Source organism: Zymoseptoria tritici, chromosome 18 (genome assembly GCF_000219625.1).
Source record: "Zymoseptoria tritici IPO323 chromosome 18, whole genome shotgun sequence".
Classification (NCBI taxonomy): domain Eukaryota; kingdom Fungi; phylum Ascomycota; class Dothideomycetes; order Mycosphaerellales; family Mycosphaerellaceae; genus Zymoseptoria; species Zymoseptoria tritici.
The window spans coordinates 419,632-440,036 of NC_018201.1; positions in this window are offsets into that span (position 1 = coordinate 419,632).

Consider the following 20,405-nt stretch of genomic DNA (forward strand, 5'->3'; position numbering starts at 1 on the left):
CCTTATCGTCCTTTTGCTATACCCGAATACTTCTATAGCTCGAAAAATCAAAAATCTCGAATTTGAAAAAACAAAAAAATGCCGGCATAATTCGATCTCGACCCGGATATTATTTGGATGCCCGACGGGGGCGCGAACCCTGTTAATCCGAGGCACAACGACCGCCGCCACCTCCTCCGCAAGCCGATGCACTTGCGTACCCCGCCGAAGAACAAGTAAGAAGAAAGAAGAATTCCGAAATTTTGTCCCTTACCCTTCCGTAGGACAACGCACCGTCGCGACTTCGATGCCCTTGTCGAGCATATCGCCGTTGTGCAAGACCTCCGCGAGACAATTGCGCGCCTCGAGGCGACAATTACGGAGCTGCGTGCCGAGGTCGAGGTCCTAAACGCGAGTATGTCCGAGGAAATCCTTTCTTTTCCGGCCTTTTCTAACTTCTTTTCGAGTCTTGTTTCCCGTGCAGCCTACCCCGGCTCCGCCGACTCCCGAGCAGAACCTCGATATCGAGAACTTCGATTTCGGTACCTTCGATATTGCGGGGTAGGACTGTAAGTACCTTTACTAATACTAAAAAGCTCGAAAAACTAACTTATATATAGTTTGTAACCTGTCTCTTAATGAGTAACTAGTACTTATTTAAGTACTATATGTACTTTTAACAAGTACAATTTAGGCTATATATAGCATAGATATACTATAAATACTCTCGTTAGTTGTAGGTTAGCTAAAACCTTCTAAAAAATCTAATTTCCGACTTTTTTCCTTTTTACTTTTATAAAATACTTTTATACTAATCTATACCGGACTCTAGGATACTATTCTATATATATTTCTAGGTCTAATTTACCCGTAGAATCGATCCCCGGTCTTAGTTTTTCTTTAAATTGTTCTATAGAAGAGATATACTAGGTTATATATCTAGTATTATATTTATATCGGCCTAGTAAGTCTATTACTAATAAGGCCTATCTAACATCTTTTTTATAATAAGTTTATACTTAGAATCAATCCTTAGCCTTAGATTTATAGTAGAACGTCTTACTAAAGAGATATAATAGGTATTACTTCTATTAGTCTATTTATATTTTTATAGCTTAGAATTTAGTAATTGGCCTCTTATTTAGGATTAACGAGGCAAGCTACGCTAATTTCGAGCGCGGGAATCGATTCTACGGGTAAAATCTAGTTAAAAACATATCCTATATGTCTCTATTAGTCGTACTCGATTTAATACCTACGCTTGCTCGGCTAGATAGCTCGTCTAGCGAACGCCTTCGGATCCCGGGCTAACGAGCTAACCTACGCTAATCTCGAGCGCGGGAATCGATTCTACGGGTAAAATCTAGTTAAAAACATATCCTATATGTCTCTATTAGTCGTACTCGATTTAATACCTACGCTTACTCGGCTAGATAGCTCGTCTAGCGAACGCCTTCGAATCCCGGGCTAACGAGCTAACCTACGCTAATTTCGAGCGCGGGAATCGATTCTACGGGTAAAATCTAGTTAAAAACATATTCTATATGTCTCTACTAGCCGTACTCGATTTAATACCTACGCTTGCTCGGCTAGGTAGTAAACGCCTTCGAATTCTAAGCTTATAAGGTAAGCTACGCTAATTCTAAGAACGCGATTTAATTCTAGAGGTAAAGCTTATAATATATAATATTTAGATCTTAATAAAGCGGTCCTATTAGCGTATACTATCCCGCTCCTAAGGTCTATAAAATAAGCCTTTTAAAGTAGATATTTTTAAATTAAACAAATAGAGACTTTGCTAAGGCTCGTAAATTATACTAGGCTACTATACTAAAGTAGCTTTATAGTATTAAAGCCCTTATATAATTATTCCTTATTAGACTAATAATAGTTTATAATAGATATTATTAATTAACCTAGATCCTATATCTAGGTTAATTCTCTTAACTAATAGACTACTAGATAGTACTAAGTACTAGCTAGATCTAGGTAGCTTAAGCTACGATAGTCGAGCGGAACCTCTCTATCTAGATCTATATCCCTATCCCGATCTAAATCTAAATCTAAGTCCCGATCTAGATCTAGATCTAGATCCCGGTTCCGGTCCCGGTCTAGGTCTTCGTCTCGATTAAGATCTAGATCTAGATCTCGGTCTAGCTCTAGCTCTCTCGTAGAGTCCTCGATCTCTCTTATACTACTAGTATAAGGAGAGGATAGAATATCCTCTACTATACTAGTAGTAATAGAAGATAGCTCGGCTATTGTTGCCAAACTAATATACCGATTAAGGATCCTTTTATCGTCCTCGTTATAGGCCCGGTTAAACATATTAAGCTTCCCTAAGTAGAAGAGGTCGTCCGTAATATCCCGGAAGTAATAAGTAAACTTATCTCGGAAGAGATAAGCCTTATAGGTCTTATAGTCCGTATTTGTAAGGATCTCCTTATTTAGGAACGTCTTAATAAGAGCTATACTATTATTAGTAGTACTCTAATATTTAAGTATAGTAAAACTTACTTAGGTCTCGGAAGTATAAAGAGTATCTTACTAAGTAGGAGTTAATACTCCTAAATAGCCGATCTCTTGTCGTATTACGTCCGGTATAAAAGGTAATATAGCTCTTTATATCGAGATCGATAGTATTCCGATAGGTAGTATTTTCTCCGGAATAAAGAAGCTCTACAATCTATTAGTAATATTCTTATTAGTTTAGTTTAATAACGTACTAATATATTCCTTATATTTCCCGAAATTGTAGTACTTAAGTCTCTTAATAAAGTAGATAATTCGTACTTTATTAAGATACTCTACTATAATCGGAGTAGTATTATTAGCTCTATTACTTCTATAAGTATTAATAATAGCCTTAATTGTTTTGTCTATTTTAGTAGACTTAACAAAAGAACTATTATTAATAAACTTATTAATAAAAGTAATAGAGCTAAGGGTCGTTGTAGTAGTAGACATTCTCTAGTAAATAAAAGTTAGTTTAGTTTTTATCTTATAGAGATAGTACTTACTCTTAAAAGAATAGTAGTAGTAGTAGAAGTAGTAGTAGTACTAGTAGTAGTAGTAATAGTAGTAGTAGTAGTAGTAGTAGTAGTAGTAGTTGTTGTAGTAGTTGTTGTTGTTGTTATAAAAAAAAAAGATAGTAAAGAGGGGAAAGAGCCGTCTATATATCTCTAAGATAATTAAGGTTTAGATAGTAATCTATTAATATATTAATAGATTAGTATATTAATATACTAATATACTAATATACTATATACTAATATATTAATATATTAGTATACAAACCTTAAATAATAACAAAAATAGATAAGAAGATTTTACTAAGAAGGGTCTAAAAAGATTTATATATAGCTATAGACCGGATAGCTATATAATAGTGTCCTTTTATTTGCGAGTTATCCGGAACGTATCCTTTGTTGTATAGTCTATAAAAGACCCGGAAGACGGAAGCCTAGATTCTAATTAGTATAAAATTAAAGTTTACTAATAATAACTTACTTAAAAGTCGATTCCTTCCAGACCGGCTTCTTTATAATAGGAGTAGTAAAACAGCGCTTTACTATCTTCTTCCGAGGTATAAAGATCGAAACCTCGCGTTTGCGCTTCTTAAAAAAGGTCGAGGCGCCTTTATAAGACGGAAGATCGCGGCATCCGAAACCGAGCCTTTTTATCTCTTCTAGTTAATATATATTAGTAAAGTATATTAATAGTATATAGATATACTTACTCCCGTCCGAAAGAACAATCGTCTTCTCTTTAATAAGAGGTAGGTCCGTAGTAGAACTCTTAGAAAGAGTAGAAGACATAGTAAACTAAAATTTTATTAGTAAAATACTACTATATTTAAATAGTAGAGTTACTTACTAGAGTGAATACTATATAGATATAGTAATAACGTCCGTACTAGTAGGTAGTAATAAGAGTAAAGTATAGATAGTACGTAAGAGGAAGTAGTAGTAGTTATTAAAATTTCTAAAGAGGGGGAATTTCCTCTATTATTAAAGACGTTATAATTAAGGTTTGACCTAATATATATTAATATATATATATACTAATATACATTTTTTATATATATACTATATACTAATATATTAATATATTAGTATATTAATATATAAAAAATGTACTAGACTCATCGCCGAATTCTTAACTTCTTAGAAGAATATAATTAAAGTATTAGAGCTTTTATTAGACTAACCTATACTAGTATTAGTAGTATTCGTAATAGGGACGTACTTACTAAGCGTATAGTTAGTATAGAATATAAGAAAGTAGTAAATAATTAAAGTAAAAAGATTTTCGTTCAAAGAGAAAAGGACTATCTATATATTTAGTAAATAATTAAGGTTTGTATACTAATATATTAATATATTAGTATATAGTATATAAGTATATTAGTATATTAATATGCTAATCTATTAATATATTAATAGATTACTATCTAAACCTTAATTATCTTAGAGATATATAGACGGCTCTTTCCCCTCTTTACTATCTTTTTTTTTATAATAACAATAATAACAACTACTACTACTACTACTACTACTACTACTACTACTACTACTACTACTACTCTACTACTCTTATAGCTACTATAACTAATATATAAAATCTAATAAACTGTCTTAATAGTATATCTATTAATACCTAGTTCGTATTATAAATATATTAGACTAATAATATGTCTAATACGCCTAGGTTTATAAAGTTTGATAAAACAAATCCTAAAGCTCTTTTACCTACTCGGGAAAACGCCCCGGGTCTTATTAAAGACCGTTTTTTTAGCTGGTCTTTATTACCGTTTAATAAGGATAAAGGCGAGCATATTATTAAAGTAGATTGCGAGCAGCCTAAATGCAAATATAGTACTAACGTAACTTGGCCTATTAATAGCGGAAACTTAAGAAATCATCTTCTTAGTAAACACCGGGAATTACTACTCGATAACTCTAGCGAGCCTAATAATAACTTAGCTAGTAGTAGCTCTAATACTATACAAAGTTATCTAAATGTTACTACCGATACTAGTATTAAGAAACGTAAAAGCTCGGAGAATATACGCGGTTTTTTTAATAAAGATAGATTTAACGATCTTATTCTTAATCTAATAATAGCTAATAATCTACCGTTTAGTATAGTAAATAGTAGTTCGTTTCGAGCTCTTTTAGACTACTTACGAGACGATCTCCCGCACCCTAGTCGGCAGATTATTAAACGTAAGTTTAATACTATTGTGAGGGGGGAACTTCCAAAGGTTCCGATCTCCCGCGGATAGTAGCAGTGCGGACGTACGAGGTAGCATAGGGGGCAAAAAGGGCGGTAAACTGTACAATTAGAGTGAAAGGTAGGGGGGGGCAAAGGAGGTAGTATTAAGAGCTCTGTACTGTTGGGCCTCGTGTGCGTAGGGTAGTGTCTCTATAGGTCGATGTCTTAATAATCCCTCGACCTGCATACGAAGCTGAAGCTAGATACAGACCGCACGTGACAGTGCGATATTCCCTACTACATCCGTCCCCCTCCTGTAGTGTCTGACCTAGACACTATAAGAACCTAAACTATACTATTGTGCACGCTTAAAGCGTAAAAACCCTCTAGATCTAGCACTAGCGTCGTCCTTTTTAACTTGTTGCTAACGTAGACTGTCCCCATCCTCGGGTTTTGCACCCACTACGCATATCCATCGCATGCATTACAGCCAAAACAAAAGAAACAAAACAAAAGAAACAACAAAAAGAAAAAAGAACCTTAAAACAAGCGCTAGTGCAGAAAACAGCCGCTCCTTATGTCCTGTTCGCACCAAATGTTTCCCAGACCCGATGCGGATTTTGGTCTAGGAAACATTGTAAACCTATCGCTAAGTACCGTCCTCCTACTACATGTCGCGTCTAGGTACGCGCTTGCTATCCTTGCCGATAAGTAAGTCGGGGACTTCCTAGGGTACTGCGATGTCCGTATCTCCCTGCCTAAGCAGCTTATGTTCCCTGTCGTCTACATCGTTAGGAGCGACTTCAGCTAGTAGAGGTTAGTACTTCTAGAAGTCGGTCGGGTGCTTGTCCTTAGCGTTGTAGTACGATCGGTTGCCAAACGTATTCCTCTCCGCATACTTAATGTCCTTATAGTTTGCCTTTACTCGAGCTACAGTCGCATCCCGCTACTTCTTAATCTATGCTCTTAGATCGACAACATTAAGGCGTATAAGCTTCTTTAGTTCGACGACGACTCTAGGGCTCTCCTACTTCTCGTAAGCAACAAGTGCAGCAGCGATGTAGTTGTTAGGTGTTAAAGACACAGCCGTAGGGAAGGCGTAAGGAATCTTGCCGTACTTGTTAATAAGCCCGGAGGGTGTCTTATTAGGGGCGGTCAGGTCTATGTAAGCTTTGCGCAGCATCTCCTAGTTACTAGCTTCGGCATATTCGAGAGAACTATCTGTATATATAGCTACGAACTAGGGAAGAATCGTTCGACGTTCGGTCTCTGCCTTAGTATCGACACTATGTAGCAGATGCGGAACCGTAATGCGAACATTAAATGCCTTGCAAGGAACGTGTTCCTACTTAAGCTTATAGCGATCTAGGAAGTGTTGCGGCAACACCGTATTATTAATCTTCTGTACTGCTCCGTCTACGCAGTTGTTAGCCCTTATCTACTAGTACTATTCCTGAAAGATCTCCTTCTCGTGCATCCTCTTAACGAGCACCGTGTAGTCCTTCTTGCCCTCGTCTGTTAAGGAGACCGTACCTTAAATCTAGTTAATACCGCGATTCTCCTCGACTATGCAGCTAACCGTAAGGTCGATGTGCTTAAAGGTAGTGTTGTCGCCCTTCTTAGTGCTTTTAGCGTAGTATAGGTATAATACTAGCCGGTGCTTATAGTTACCTCGCAGAAGAACATATAGCAGCTAGTATAAGATGTCCTAGCGGATAAGCTGCTAGATCTGAGAGTAGCACATCGTGCGAAGCTATCCGTAGTTAGGCTAGCTATTAATTTCGCGCTAATGCCACAAGTACATGTCTATTTCCTTATTAATAATCTTGCAAAGGGCCTTGTCCTGTCCGATCTACGCGAAGAGGGGAATGTTAAGCGTGCCACTTCTCTTAAACTCGTTCTCCTAACCGGCCGTTAAGTACATCGCTTAGCGAGCCTTGTCAAAGAAGCCGTTAAAGTTAAGCTAGCCGAGTTCTCTACGTAGGACGTTATTATCGAAGCGGTACGGCCTAAGGAAGTCCGATAGTCGAGCCGGACGAGCATCCTTAAACTACATCTTGTACGTCTTGGAACCTGTCTTCAGCTAGCTAAGCTTATACGTATCGTACTTAAGGGTAGTAAGTCTAAAGAGCGTGTTGTTCTTTGCTATTACATTCCCGGCCTTTACCTTGATTCCGAAGTATCGAAGTAGGTCCCTCGCATGATTGTAGCACAGGAACGTACACTCCTCCTTTAGCTTCGTACTGTCCGGATATAGCAGCTACAGGCATCGAAACAGCTAGTTCGGGGTAGCAAGACGTTGCGAAAGCGGAAGCTTCCTTAGGCTATTAATCATAGCGATAATTTAAGGTAAGGCGTCCTTACAATTACAGGTCGTGTTCGTAGGTTCCGTAATAGGCATGCCGAGAGCGATCTGTGTTTTAGTTACTGCCTAACTTACTAAGCGAGCCCTTCCCGTAGTACGAACAACAGGACTCGCGTAGATACTCCCTCCGAGACTAGGGCTAGAAATGGATCTGCCGGAGTAGGGTGTTTAGGGGCGGCCGGAGCTACTCTCGGAAGGGGTACCGCGGATAGGGAGACTGCCGAGATTAGCTAGCTTTTCCTTAGTTTTGGACCGCGTGCTTATGGCGGGAGGTGCTTTAATCTGCTTCTAAGTGTTAGATCCAGACGCAATTTCCTTCTCCTTTCCCTTAGGCTTATAGGGCACTATCTACCCACGACTATCCATGTGCCGGTTGTATGTGTTACGTACGATGTTAATCTGCTCCTATGTAGGGCGATCGATTCCTCCTGGTTTAGCGACTATAAAGAAGTCCTTAGTAGTGTACTTAGTCCCTCTCGGATCTATATGTCCCTGTCTAGCGCCCTAACTGTACTGACGAATGTATTCTCGTGAAACAAGTATAGCTACTGTCGTACCCTTATCGGACTACGTCTTGTACTTCGAAGACAGCTTTCGAATCTCTTTTGCTATGTTCTCGGATTTGTACACGTATTACCTTAGTTCCGGGTTTGCATCCATTACGTCCTGTCCCTATTCTTTTGTAAGGGCGTCGTAAATGCCCTTCTTGTAGTTGCGGGTCCTCCTACTATCCGTAGCTGCCGCTACCAGCCTCGGATAAGCAGCTGCAATACTGTCCTGTCTAGTAATCCTCCCGGTTCCTAAGGTAATAGGGACCCGGTTTATCCGCACGAAATCCTATATGCCTGCTACAAACTCTACTGCTTTTTCCAATCCTAATTCCAAGGTATTAACGATGTCTGACACTACTCGCTCGCGGTCCGCGTCTGGCATACTCTTAAGGAGACTCTCGAGTTTTCCTAGCTCTCTAGTGTTCTACGCAGTCGAGAAGGCTATACGCATTTCTTTATTGTTTGTTAAGGATGCGCTCCGGAGGCGAGCTAGGATGTTGTCTATGTCAGTAGTAGTATGCGCAGTTGCGCTCGTTATTAGGGTGTGTTGTGTGCGCTCGGTGCGCTCGTATCGTTTCGAAGGTGTTGTTTTTGCGCTGATACGCTCGGTTAGTATGTGTGTTGTATGCGCTCGGCGCGCTCGGTATTGTTTTGTACTGATGCGCTCGGTTAGTAAGTGTGTCGAGGGGGGGCTCGTAGAGGGTAATTAATTAGGTCGAAGGTCTGCGAGGACGCAGATAAGGTTCGTCCAGGAGGAAAAGGAGTCGTTAAGGGAGGTGCAAGGAGATAGGAAAGAAAGAAGATGTAGTAGATATTATAGGGAAGTCGGAGGTGTAGAGAAGATTAAGGCTTTTAAGTAGGGCGAGCAGGCAGAAAGCGGTTCCCTTGCTTATTCGTAAATTGTATACGCGCTCGTACTCGTAATTATTAGAAGAGCTCGTAATTATTAGGAAAGGCCTATAATTGTTATGTCGGTAATTGTTATGTTAGTAATTGTTAATTCGTAAATTATGTGCGTACTTGTGCTTATAATTGTTAGAAGAGCTCGTAATTGTTAGGAAAGGCCTGTAATTGTTGTGTCGGTAATTGTTGTGTTAGTAAATGTTTCGCATTAGCAGTCTCGTAATTGTAGCAGAATGTGCATAATTGTCTAGAAAAAGGCAGCCTAGCCCCTAAATGTCCGAAAGGGTAACTAAGCTTCGTAAATTATAACTCCCTCCCCTTTAGGGTAGAGAATGTGTGTTTAGTACGCTCTAAACAATAGTAGATCAGTCGTAGCTAGCAGAGACACCTAGGCAATGTCCTATCCCTCGCAAATGTTTACTAGACCCCTTTCCCTAAATAGTCTAGCAAACAACTAGGCCCATCCGGCAGCACTAGCCTTTAAAAGATGTCCGCCGGCAGGAGGCAACAATAACAGCTGCTCGCTCGTAATTATGTGTGTAAATTTGCTCGTAATTGTTCTTTGTAAATGCGCTAGTAATTATAGTGCGGAAGAGTTTAGCGGTGTCGGTCTATTAGATAGATAGCGGCGAGGACGGAGATAAGGTCGTACCGGGGGTCTTGTTATAAGCGAAAGAGCTTACTTTAACACAAAGAAATGTGTATATCTCTTTAGGTAATAATGATATTTGCCCGAGAGAGCAAGCGGAGCCTTTGCTAGACTACTAGTCTAGGAATTAACTATAGTAAGCCGAGAGCAACCGTTGCTATATTTGCTAGACCCTTAGTCTAGGAAACATTTTAATGCGAATTATAGCCGCACTTAGATTCTTAGGTACTATAATCGTTCTTCCGGGGACAGCGAGGATTCCCTTACCCCCTACACGATGTTCGGAGGTCCGGGAGCCGGTTCTCTATACTGTTTAGCGGTAGGGTCGTCGCCCTAAGGTAATGCCGGCTCTTTATCCTTACTCTTAACACTTGTAAGCTATTTAGGGTTCAAGTCGCCGCGTGTTAGCTCTTCGAGCTTATTAACATGCTCGAGGTAGTCTGCAGGGACCACCCGAAGCATGTCCCTAGACTATATGCCTTAGAGCTCTGCCTCGTCTAGCTCTGCAATCTTGTAGGTACCGGTGTCTAGGCTTATACTTGTTACTCGGTAGGGTCCCTTCTATCGAAAGGACAGCTTCTCGTAGGTAGACTTTCGCTCGCCTCTTTTTAATAGCACGAGCTGCCCCTTCTTAAGCGGCTTATTGTCGACATTATAGTTTATATCCTAGTACTCCTTCTAGGCATCTCGTAGCCTGCGCTATAGGGCGGTAACTTCTCTAACATCCTTCTTAGAGCAGAAGATCTGCCTTACTCGAGCGGCTAGCAAGTCTTCGGTCGTACGCACTATCTTCTAGTTAATCGTTTTCTAAGTGTCGTACCGCAGCTTAATAGGTAGGACAACATTAAATGCATAGAAAAGACTTGCCGGCGTACATCCCGTAGATCTGCGAATAGTAGTACGGTCTACCTATAGTACTACGTAGAAAAAGGATCTCCAGCCCTTTAGCTTGCCCTACGTGCACTTTAAGAGGACGTCTAGGATGTTAGGATGTCTATGCTCGACTAGACTGTTCGCTTTAGGGTAGTAGGCGGACACATAACTAAGGTTTGTATCTATTTAAGCTAGCAGTTAAGGCACATCGCCGTAGTTCTTAGGCCCTCTATTAAAGAAGATCCGGTTACAGGCTCTAGTGCGTAAAAAGACGTCTTTAAAAAGAAACTTCGCGACCTGCCTTAAGCTCATACCTTAATTCTGCCCCTTGTTTACGATCCTTCCTTCCGGCTATCTAGAGAGAGACTCCCTAGCTATAATAATGCTTCCGGAGCTATCGACATAAACGACGTCTACATACTACGACTCGCTAACATAGCTGTTGTATCTTAGGTGCAGTTCCGACACACTTACTAGTCCGGACGATTAAAGAAGACACTCGGGGCACTTCCCGACGAAATCTCGGACCTGCTTATACAGTCCCTACTAGTAATACCGACAAGCGATCTTTATGTAGGTCCCTTTACGCCCTCTGTAGCCGGAGGTAGGGTCCCTATAGAGGGTACGGATAATCGACTTCTGCTTAGACTCCTTGTCGATAACTCTGCATAGCGGCTTATTAATTCTTTTCTAATACTACAGGCAGCGCTCCCTAACTAGGTAGCGAGATGCCTGTTTCTTAAAGGCATACTAGCTGTTCCTGTTTACTCCTACCGGTCGTCGAAAGATTAGGAGGTAGTATATCACATCGCGGTAGAAGTCCAAGAGGAAGCTGTTAATACTGTTCCGAACAAGTTCCTCTTCTAGATTAGGGGTAATCTCTTTGGCCTTAACACGATTCGCGTACACTACATACAGTGTGCTGTTAATTATTTCTTCGTAGTCCTGCTTATGCTCCTCGTTAATGCTATCGGACTAAGTACGCGGTTGTCGAGACAGCGCATCTACAGCAGTGTACAGTCGGCCGGGAACATACTTTACATCGAAATCAAACAGTCGTATCTATAAAAGCTACCTTGTTATTACTACGTTAGGCAAGTCGGTCGGTAGTCGGTTTAACTAATAGACCAGAGTATTCGCATCTAGCTTAAGCAGGAAGTAAATACCGTAGAGATAGTGCTTTAGTTTCTTTAATGCCTTCAAAATACTGAGATACTTAAGTTTCCTAGTATCGAACTTTCGCTCGTTCGGCTTCCAGATGCCGCTTTTATACCGAGATAGGTATCTTATCTTATAGTTGTCGACATCTCGTTACATAAGGACTGCTCCGAACCTATCTCCGGATGCGTTAACAGCAAGGATAATCTGTCCTCCCGAAACGTAGTCTATAGTCTTAAGAGCTGGTGCAGTAACGAGAGCCTTCTTCAATTTCTCTATCGATGCGTTATGCTTAGCAGTCCAACACTAGCAAACATTAGGCTTTAGTAGATTATATAGCGGAGCTAACACCTATACATACTTCTTAATCTAGATGCGGAAGTACACGACTACGCCTAGGAATACTCGAACCTCCTTAGGGTTGTCTAGAGCAGGCTACTCGGTAATCTTAACGACTCGTTTGTTTGTTTGTTTGTTTGTTTGTTTGTTCCATTTACGTCCTTTCTGAGTCCAAGACTATGTAGGACGGCCTTGCCCTAAGGGCAAGGCAGTAGATCTATTTACAATCAAATTCTTCGGTATTCTTTAACCTTAGGGGAAACCCCGTGCCTAAGGCAATGCTAAAGGACTTTAAAACAGCGCAAGACAAAGGAAATCAAACGAGTGTCGTTGTCTACAGCCGGGGCTGCAGAATTTTCGCGCCAAGCTTTTTGCAGAATTTTCAGCGGATCCTTCCGCTTCGCACGCACGCTACAAATTCGAAACGTAGTGCAAAAGCAGTGCAAAAGCAGCTGTCCAACTCGCTGCCTTCTCTTATCCTCAATATGCCTTTGTAGAACTGTATGCCGCTTCCAAACGTATACAGCTACGCAGGTTAATCGCAGAGTTGTGGGTTCCACCGAGTTCCAGCTCTTTGAAGTGCATGTGCTTCCTTTCGAGGGCGACGACGTCTCTAGGGACATGCGATTTCGATTCGGATTTCGAGGAGGTGCGCGTATAGGATAGAGTGGACTGCTTCTTCTCGTTCGTAACGTAGGGGGCTGTTCGTTCGAATCGTGCCGTTGTTCTGTTGTAGCTTGTATTTCGATGGGAGGCGTACCTCCAGGTCGTGTTGTTGTTGTAAGGGAAGAGGGATCGACGGCCTCTCCAATCCTTCGGAGGAAACTTGGCTCTGCAACGACGGTATCGTCGCAGGTTCGTAGCCGGCACCACGTACAGGTGTTCCTCGTCGCCGACCTTAACGACTCGTACTTTATTAGGGTAACGGCTATACACATTACAAACGTACCCGACAATTAGTACCCCTATCGAGAACCATCGCGACTTAAGAGCTGATATAGTAAGTCCGGCTCTCTTAATGTCGGCAAGGACTACGTTAAGGTTCGTAACATGTTTAGTAACCTAACGTCGGATGCCGGGCTCGGTTTCCTCGTCATCGTACGTAGTACGTAGACCTTTAACTCTAATGTCGTCTAGAAAAGGGCGAGCTTAGTAATTTATGTGCTCCTAGAGGATAGTAGTTATAATCCTTTAGAACTAAGCGACCGAATTCGTTCCGCCTATAGGAATCCCTATATGCCTAAACAGCCCGAGAGGTGTATGAAAGGAGGTAAGGTCCCGATAGTGTTCGGCTAGGGGTATTTGGTTATATCTAGAGAAGAGGTCTATAAGCGAGGTAGTAGTGCAGCCTACGAAGTCTGCGGAAAAGGAGTCTGCGTCTGGTAGCATGTTAGCATCCCTTAGCGTAATACGGTTTACTTCTGTCGCTAAGTTAATAAGTCGGTACTTCTTCTCCTCCTTCTTTTCCTAGACACTCTCCCCTTCCGGCATAGGGTCCTTAGCTTTTAGTAGCTTTAGGTTGTCTAGCTTCTTTTGCACGATAAACCAGGGGTTCCGGTATGTACCACAGGATAGCTCGATTACTCTATTACGGGCTCGCTTACTAACTATCTATATTACTACCTTCTCGAGGGCTGCGGGGATAGGGAAGTTCTTGCACTACCAGGCCTTGTGCGGAATCGTGCGGATCTCTACTAGTAGGGAAACATCCTCGTTAAGGCGACCGACATATAAGAAATCCTAAGCAAGAGACTTCTCTCGTCGGAAGAGACAGGCATAAAAAAGCTTAAGTTCTTTCGGCTTTAGCTCGATCGTGGTCTTAAAGCTGTTTATGCGTTTAGGGGTAAGTCTCGAACCCTTCTCGATGTCGGAAAACTTAGGGATAAGGTACTTGTTGTCCTAGGGGTGCGTGCTCGGTGTAAGTTTGGCCTTATTTTTAAGACATCTCTGCTACTAGTTAAAAGTACTACTAGGGGGCTTGCTACCAGTGTCGTAAATACTACTATTAACGGGTCTGATCTTATCCGCCTTGCGTTTGTACATAGTATATACATTCGGAGCGGATCCTGCCTCCTATTCCGTTTTTCGCTAGAGGTAATCTAACTAGAGAATATCCGCCTACTTAATAAGCAGCGACGCTACTCGAGCTTGTGAGGTGGTTTCCTAGACTATATCCGAGGGATTAATAGTATATTTTGTCGAGGTAATGATCCGGAACTCGTCCTAAGCCCTTACTTTATCCTAGGTGCTAAGGAAATGTTTGCCAGACCCGGGGTCTAGGAAAGGTTTCGGGTCGACTTCGACTAGTAGTCTCGTTCCGGACGACTGTAAGTAATCCTCCGGATAGTTAAATAATGCTACCGCGTTACCGGGGTGTCGGCAGCCTACTCGTTTCCCGACTCCTTAGGCTTGGTTGTATAAAATGCCTCGGTCGGACCGTACCTATCTCCGTATCCCTTAACTCTAGTGAAGGTAATCGTTGTTCTATCCGGTATCGCGATTGTATACTCGAGGGACCTGTCGTCGCAGTTTACAGATCTGAGCCGTACCTGTCTAGTCTATAGTCGGCCGAGAAGGAAAGGCGCAGTCCGTGCAACAAGAAACGACGAGTAGGTAAGAACTCCTATAACCTCGATTAGTACCCGCTCCGCAATACCTAGGAAATCCGCACAGCTACTAACCGTATTTATCTGTATTGGCTAGCAGGTGCGTATGCTAACACCTGCTCGCTTTACTGCCGACTAGCTTATAATGTTCCCTTTAGATCCCTCGTTAATTATAGCACGATGCTCCCTGTGTCGTTTTGGACCGACAATACATTCCACAACGGGCGAGGGTATAATAACATAGTCTCGGTCGTTAAAGGACAACCTCGCGTCCTTAGGGTCTTCGTACAGGTCCTGCATTAGTCTTAGGGGCATCGTAACATATAGCTCCTTAATTATAGGACCGAGGAAAGCAGGGTTATCGTCTTCTATCTCTTCTACGAACCTATTACGTACATAAAATCCAGAGGGCAGGATATGCTTAGCAGTAGCACTACTAAGTTCAAACTCGACTCGCACCCCGTAAGAACGAAGCGGCTCGTCTATATCGTACTAGTATGCTGCAGTAGCAGCAATGTTGTCCTCCTTAACGATAATTAACAGCCCGGCTTCCTTAGCAGCTATTGCGAAGTCTTCTTAGTTCCGAGCACAGCGCTTAAGAAGTCCCCTAGCTACGGCAGGCGAGGCAGCGAGAAGCTCCCTAACAGGGATATTAGACGGCTACGCTAGTATCCTGTCGAGCAGCACTTTTTCTATGTTAAGCCGCTCTCGAAGGTAAATATCCCTTCTCTACGCACCCTTTCTAGTCGTAGCAGGCTTCTAGTTCTTCTTTTTCTTTAGCAGCGGGGGGTTAACGAAGCCCTAAGAAGGAGGGGTAGGATCTAGATCTATGCTTCTAGTAGGGTCCTAGGTCTGGCTATCGTTTGCGGACTGCGGCTGGTCACCGGTGTTAAATGCACTATTACTAGTAAGAGTGCCCTGTGTCGACTGCGAGCCTTCTTCGACTACCTTTATGTACTCTTCCGTGTTAGGGATCTTGCAGGCATCGATCTTAATAGATACTATCTTCTTTGGCTTTATAACACGACTGGTATTATTACTCGGCTTGGCGGCTAGCTCCTTTCCCTTAGCCGTGCTCGTTAGCCTAGTCGCAGCGTTCGCAGACAGAGAGTTAGTACGGATCTAATTCACATAGGGAGCACGAGGGTCTCGCTTATTAATATATACTAGATTATTAGGAACCGTACTTCCAGCGACGATGTTGCACTAGTTTCTATTTATGTTCGTCGCTAGTGCGGGTCCTACAGGGGAACCTAAGCCTTAGCCTAGGTAACTAGGTTAAGCTAGTAACGAGGGTGCAGGTTTTAAGGTCGGTGGAACAGGGCTAGGAACAAGTGCCGGGTTAAGAGGTATACTCGGTACATATGTCCGAGGAGCAAAGGCAGCTGTAGGTAGTTCATAAGCTAGCTAGTACTTCTTAGCATCCTCGATATTCGCATCGGTAGGCCAGGTAATAGCCCTTCCCTATGCTTTCTCGATAGCGGGAGCCATTATCCGGAGCTTAGGCTAATCCGGCCAGTTCCTGAACTGCACCTTTCGTCTGTTAATATTACCTTCTCGTCCGATATACTACTTCTTTTTACTGTCGCGGTGTGTCTAGCCCGCACTTAGGAGGTAGTTTATGTACTTGCATTCGTGAACACTATAACCGGGTTCAAAGCAATAAAAGCATATATACTTAGAGGCTTCCTAGTAGAAGGGGTTCGAGCTGCTAGACAACTAATAGGGCACTAGTCCAGGTCTAGCGATATTGTACGAGTAGTACTCGGGAGAATTAGGGGTGTTATCGGTATGCAGCGTAGCTATATAAGACTTCGGAAAGTCTCCAGGTGGATTAACAGCTATACGTACACTTCTCTTAGCTCTCGCACGCTTAATCTTAGCAATAGTTATCTTAGAAAGCTTTTTAGACAGGTCCTCTATGTCCGGCAGCTTCTCTTTTAGTACGCGTAACGACCAGACTCTATCGTTCGATGCATCTAGCTTCGGATACCTCTTCTTAGTCTAGTTAACAAGCTAGCTAGTAACCTGGCTCTTACCCTTGCCGTACAACTCCTAGTAAGCTATGCGGCTTGTGACGTACTTAAGTGTCGCATCGTACAATAGAGGAAGCTAAGTACAGGAGGCTAGGTTCGAGACGTCTACTTCGAGCTTGTTTATAATTTCCTGTCCCACCTCGGAGGGCAAGCCTTTAAGGAAGAGGTAGTATCGAGCGACTTTGTTGCACTGTTTAAGAGGTATCCTTTTCGAGACCGCTTTAAACGTTATAACGTACTAACGCAGGTTATCCTTCTATCCGGAGACATCCTAGACTCTTTCCTTTGCGCACAGCTCCTCGAGGAAAGGGAGGCTATACTTATACACCTAGCTATTATAGTACCGATAGTAGGAAAGAGCCTCTTCCTTAAAAGCTTCGTAGTTTTCGCTGTTAAAGCCTAAAAGACTCTCGAGCTAAGCTCGAACATCCGGTACCGAGTGTCGAGTAGCAAGTCGGATCCTTTCCCTATTAGGAGTGCGTAATCCTTTAAAGTACGAATCGAAGAAGTCGGCTATAGTCTAGAAGAAAGTCGAGGCATCCTTGCTGTCGAAGGATAGAGTACTAGGCTCTCTAGGGAAGGGTACGCGACTACGGTAAGCAGGGGCTCTGTTGTTGCGAGTAGCTACGGTAAGGGCAGTAACAAGATCTGCGATGTTTATGTTAGCAGGCTAGGGAGCGGGAACTATACTATAGGTCGCTGCAGCAGCAATCCCTTCGGCTTAAAGGAGAGCCTTATTAGTCGACCCTTTAGTCGAATTAGTCGCAAAGCGAGCTAATAGAATCCTATTACTATCGCGGAAGGCGCGAGCATCGGAAGGTACCCAGATAGGGCTATTAGTTCCGGAAGCCTCGCCGGTACTTAGGGTATTGCGGAGAATCTCCGAGGGAGTATTAAGATAGCTACGACGGGAGGGTCCGTCCGGGCTGTTGTTAAGAGTGTTATTAGAAGACATCGTAATAGCGATGTGCAGCTTGGTGTCGCAAATAGGGAAATAGGAAGTAAGGAGTGCGAATGCGTGTTCGGAAGGTGTATAGGAAAAGGTTAGCAAGTCGTTATCGATACTAGGGTGGCAGGAGTAGGCTATTTAAAGCTCTCGAGGGTTTGCTAGACTATTAGTCTAGGAAATATTGTTACTACTAGTAGTGCACTACAGCTGATTATGCTGTTTACACATAGTCCAGGACTATATTCGATAGTCTCCTTAATGCGGGCAGGGTGTAATCGTACGTTCCGGGCACGTAGGACGGCTAAGTATCCAGAAACTCGAGAATAAGGCGGGATCGCTTCTTATGCGGTGTAGAAGAGTCCAGGGTAGGGAAATAAGGACTAGGGATGCGTCTAGGGTCCGTAGCTCGGTATTATTTGTTTACTAGACCCTCTTCCTAATTTGGTCTAGGAAATATTACATCCTCGAAAGGTCGCACCTCTTAGACTATTCTAGCTAGCTAGAGCCGAGAACTACACATCGCATTCTCGTACCGAGAACCTAGTGTCGGTAGATCTAGGCAGGGCTTATGTACTCCCTAGTTCCAGTGCCGGGCTCGTAGCGATATTATCTACTATTACCTCGGAAAGCAATACCGAGGAGCAGTCGGACGATCGGTACGATAGGGCGACGTTTCTTAGGGTATTCGCGACGCCTACGCTATAATGGCTGGTTAGTCTCGTTTCTTATAGCCATTCCATCGAGAGCACGGGACGGCTTACGTGACCGAGTATTCTCTAATGTCTAGCATGTCCATTATAGCTACTACGGCGGTCGGTGAAGTTTTCTAGGTACTTAAGGGCTCTTTTTCCACCCTATTTCTCTTTCTTTTCTTCACGAACGCTACGCATAGGCTGTGCTGCACGCCTGGCCTACCTGCCTCGGCAGGTGGTCGGGCATGGGAAAAGCCATGGCAGTACGATTTTGGGCCTAGGAGGCTTCTTTTTACCCCAAATCGCGTCTATTGTGGTCGATATGCTCTCCGCTATAGCGTCGCGCTTTAAGGGCGTACATCCGAGTCCGGTAGCGCGGTTGCATGCATTAGTGCGAGAGCGCTTTACACCGAGCCTCTATACGATGTTAGTGTCCCTTTTTTATATACTCTTTTGCTCCCTCGGCTTCTTCCTTCTCCTTCTTGCGCTGTATCGACGAGCTGCTCGGCGTAGGGTGTGCAGCTCGGTGTCTGTATGTTCGTGTATTTAGGGTGTATTCGGTAGTAGATCCAGCAATGTGCACACAGCGATTTGTGCATTAAGGTAGGGTGTATTCGGTAGTAGATCTAGCAATGTGCACATAGCGATTTGTGCATTAAGGTACTTTGTATTTTGAACTTGGACTTTAATCTTAGGTACTTAAGCCTACTGCCCTAGCTAAGGGGCAGAGGTATATCGTGATCCTTTCTTCGAGGGAGGGTATTCGTCGTATGCGTCGTAAGTACTCGTAAGGCGACCGGCGCTGTTGTCGAGGTCGTAGCTGCTCCGCACTTCCGCACTACTGCCTACCCTTTATATATCCTCCTTCTCCGCTTTCGCGAAGGAAGGAGTCTTACATCGTCCACCAAAATGTAAGGGGGGAACTTCTAAAGGTTCCGATCTCCCGCGGATAGTAGTAGTGCGGACGTACGAGGTAGCATAGGGGGCAAAAAGGGCGGTAAACTGTACAATTAGAGTGAAAGGTAGGGGGGGGCAAAGGAGGTAGTATTAAGAGCTCTGTACTGTTGGGCCTCGTGTGCGTAGGGTGGTGTCTCTGTAGGTCGATGTCTTGATAATCCCTCGACCTGCACACGAAGCTGAAGCTAGATACAGACCGCACGTGACAGTGCGATATTCCCCACTACACTATATATTTAGAAGCGTTAGAAGCTTTAACTATTAAACTTAATAAGAACTCTAGTATGTTTTCGCTTACTTTTGACGAGTGGAAGTCGGGTAATAATAAAGACTTTCTAGCTATTACTATTCATTTTAATAGTAGCTTTAATATAGAGCACTATTTAATAGGATTCGAACCTCTAAATAACGAGGTATCTTATACGGGACCCGTATTATATAAAGCACTCGATAAACTATTAGCAAACTTCCGTATACGTAATAGAATTCTAGGAGTAGCTAGAGATAATGCTAGTCCTTGTACTAATTTAGTAGCCGAGCTTAAAAAGAATTATAAGCTTAATTTTGGCTTAGATATAATAGATATAAGATGCGTAGATCATATTATTAATATTATAACTAACGTAATATTACGCTATCTATTCTTTGTTAAAGAGGGAAAGTCTACCGATAAATTTAAGAAGCATATTAAGGATATTATATCTACTTACGGCGAACAAGCCGAGGCTCTTTACCGCATACTTAAAGACTTTCCGGGTAGTCTAAGAGAGCTTATTAATAGCGTTAGAAATAACCACTTCCTTAAGAACAATTTTACTAAGCTAGTAATTAATAAAAATAAAAGTATCCCTAATAATAAACCTAAACCCGAGGTATTATTAGGAGATAATGCTACGAGGTGGCTTTCTACCGATAAAATGCTTACTCGTATCGAGTATTTCGAGCCCGAATTAGAAGTACTTGCCGAACAAGTTGCTAATCTACCTAATAATAAGAAGGCTAATAAGAATCTTTCGACGTTTACTTTAACTAAAGAGAATTTTATTTATATTAGAAAGATTATAGAAGTTCTAGCTATATTTAAGAAACCTAGGCTTACATTTCAAGCTACGGATTACGAGACTATATCTA